This window comes from Octopus bimaculoides, chromosome 8, assembly GCF_001194135.2.
Source record: "Octopus bimaculoides isolate UCB-OBI-ISO-001 chromosome 8, ASM119413v2, whole genome shotgun sequence".
Lineage (NCBI taxonomy): Eukaryota > Metazoa > Mollusca > Cephalopoda > Octopoda > Octopodidae > Octopus > Octopus bimaculoides.
In genome coordinates, this window is record NC_068988.1 from 86,162,097 (window position 1) to 86,165,464 (window position 3,368).

Consider the following 3,368-nt stretch of genomic DNA (forward strand, 5'->3'; position numbering starts at 1 on the left):
TATATATATATATATATATATATATATATATATATATATATATGCATACAAATATACACATACACACACATATATCTATACAGAGATAGAAGGTGAGGAGAGTAAACCCAAACAATCAATATGAATACCAAGTTTAACATTAATAGGGAGAGAAACAGTGGCATGTGTTCTACATTGTGGGCTGTGCTCCTTATGCAGTGATATTTCCCTGGTTTGTTTTTACAAAGATTACGCACGACTTAAACTTTCTTCTCAAAGTACACTGTTCAGATAACACTGGACCTACAGTTGTATGCACACATCATTATCATTACCGCTACCACCACTGACACCGTCACCATCATTTAATGTCTCTCTTCCATGTTGGCATGGGCTGGATGGTTTTACAGGATCCAGTGTGTTGGAAGACTGCATTGCTCTCCAGTGTCTGCTATAGCATAGTTTTTGTGGTTGGATATACTTCCTAATGTTAAATGGGTACTTCCTTCATGCTACCAACTTTTTTTTACTTATTATGAAATATATGGTGTTACATAAAAGGCACCTGTGCTGGTAATACATAAGAGACACCCATTACACTCTGTAAAGTGGTTGGCACTAGGAAGGGCATCCAGCTGTAGAAACCAAGCTGAAAAAGACAACTGGAGCCTGGTGCAGCTCTCTGGGTTACCAGCTCTGCTCAGATTGTCTAACCCATGCCAGCATGGCAGGGTTGCCATGTGACCTCACAAACTAAGATCCCACATGGACTGTGTGAGAAAGCAGGGAGATTCAAGCTAAAACTGAAGTTAAAAGATTGATCTGGTAGCAGCTAGGATCAGCTGTCAAAAAGGGTGGTTTGGTGTAAGGTAATGTAAAATGAAGGATGGTAGATGTGCAGAGTTGGATCAGAGAATACTAGATATTTCATGCAACCACATACAGTCACAAAAAGAAATACAGTTAAGTTGACAAATTAGAGCATTAGATAGAAGGACAACAGGAAAATAGATAGGTACAACACAGCAAACAACCACTTGAGAGTTACACTTATAAAGAATAATATAGTAGGAAGGAGGAAATATGGTTGATGGCATAGAGAATAGATAGAAAGTGAAAAGGAGTGAATCTCGGTTTAAAAATGGAGACAAGAATTAGAAGAGGAGATGATTGTAATGAGTGTAGTGTGCGTTTTTTTTAAGTAAAGATGACATTCAAATGAACAATAAAAATAGTATATCTATTAAAATTGGAATTTTTATGATCTTACTATTGTAGATTAACCCAAAAGATTGTAAAGATTTTTGGTTATGTGGCTGTGCAGAGGCTCAGACAGCTGTGTTGTAAGAAGCTTGTTTCCCAACTATATGGTTCTGGGTTCAGTCCCACTGCGTGGCACCTTGGGCAAGTGTCTTCTACTATAGCCTCGGGTGGACCAAAGCCTTGTGAGTGGATTTGGTAGACAGAAACTGAAAGATGCCCATCGGATATATATATGTGTGTATATATATATATATATAACAATTGGGTAAAACCTCCACTTTTACCCACTCCCATTGATTGCACCTAGTATAGCACTAGTGTAGCAATAATTGGGTACCCTCCCAGCAGTATACTGGATAGATACTATCCCTTAGTGGGTTGAACCCCCAACCCCTAACTCTCTCACGTTATATATATATATATATATATATATATATGTATGTATATATATATATGTATCTATTTATGTGTCTGTGTCTTTGTGCCTGTGTTTGTCCCCGGCATCATTGCTTGACAACCGATGTTAGTGTGTTTACATCCTTGTAACTTATTGGTCGATTTCTTCACCTAAAACCCATTAAGATGGTGCTCCAGTGTGGCTGCAGTCAAATGACTGAAAAAAGCAAAAGAATGTAACTATAAATAAATTATGATCGTTATTCACAATGACAGCATTGAATGAGTTGGAAGACCTTAGATTCCTCTTCATTCTTTGTACCATACACATCAGAATAATTGTTGTGGTGTTGTACACTCTTGGACACTCTTCCAAACAGCAACTATTCTACAGAGTGTACTGGGTGGTTTTTGTGGCATCACACTTTTGTGAGACACATTGCAATTTGCAAAGTGAAAAAGGGCTCCCATGATGGCTGGAATAGATTTATTGTGAGAGGTGGCAGTAGAGAGAATAACAAAGGGAACAGCATTATGGTGAAAGTAACAGAGACAGAGAGTAGGAGATGGTGAGATATTTTAAGTGGGTCATTCTGCTAATAAAAGCACATGCATTGGTTGTAGTTTGCTATTTTATTATTATATGACTGGAGGCGCAATGGCCCTCTGGTTAGGGCAGTGGACTCGCGGTCATAGGATCACGGCTTCGATTCCCAGACCAGGCGTTGTGAGTGTTTATTGAGCGAAAACACCTAAAGCTCCACGAGGCTCCAACAGGGGATGGTGGCGAACCCTGCTGTACTCTTCCACCACAACTTTCTCTCACTCTTTCTTCCTGTTTCTGTTGTGCCTGTAATTCAAAGGGTCAGCCTTGTCACAGTGTCACGCTGTATATCCCCGAGAACTAAGTTAAGGGTACATGTGTCTGTGGAGTGCTCAGCCACTTGCACGTTAATTTCACGAGCAGGCTGTTCCATTGATTGGATCAACTGGAACCCTCGACGTCGTAAGCGACGGGGTGCCAACAACAATATTATATGACTGAATGGGGGAAAAAGTTTAAAAAACAAAAACTACAACCTGTGTGTATGTTTTATTGACAAAATGACCCACCCATAACATAACAGCAGTATTGGATTTTATACATTCCAACAGTAGCATAATTTTTAAAAGCACCAGAGTCTACTGAGACTGATCAGAATTTTGAAAAACCCCAGTGTTATGAGGTCTCTTTAGTCCTGTCTTGTTGAGGATTTATCAGCCTCGGTGCTATGAGAAAATACACACAGTGCATTCTGTAAAGTGTTTGGCAATTGGAAGGGTGTCTAGCTATAGAAATCAATCCAAGTGAGAAATACGAGCTCCAACCTATGAAAGCTGCAGTAATGATGATGATGATGGTGATATTGGTGATAGTGGTGATGTCGATAACGATAATAATGGTAAGGGAGATAGTGGCGGCAATGATGACAATGATAATAATAATAATGATAACCATCTTTGTATATAAAATCTATACACGTGACAGGGACCAGCTTCTAAACTGAGTGGCTGTGTGGTAAGTAGCTTGGTTACCAACCACATGGTTCCGGGTTCAGTCCCACTGTGCATGGCACCTTGGGCAAGTGTCTTCTACTATAGCCTCGGGCCGACCAAAGCCTTGTGAGTGGATTTGGTAGACGGAAATGGAAAGAAGCCCGTCATATATATGTATATATATATATATATAT

At 39.5% G+C, this 3,368-nt stretch overlaps 1 protein-coding gene across 1 annotated transcript in view; it reads left to right on the forward strand.

Moving 5' to 3' along the window:
• Positions 1 to 3,368, forward strand: part of LOC106877453 (choline transporter-like protein 1) — an 86,006-nt gene that overhangs the window by 6,683 nt on the left and 75,955 nt on the right. The window lies entirely within an intron of this gene.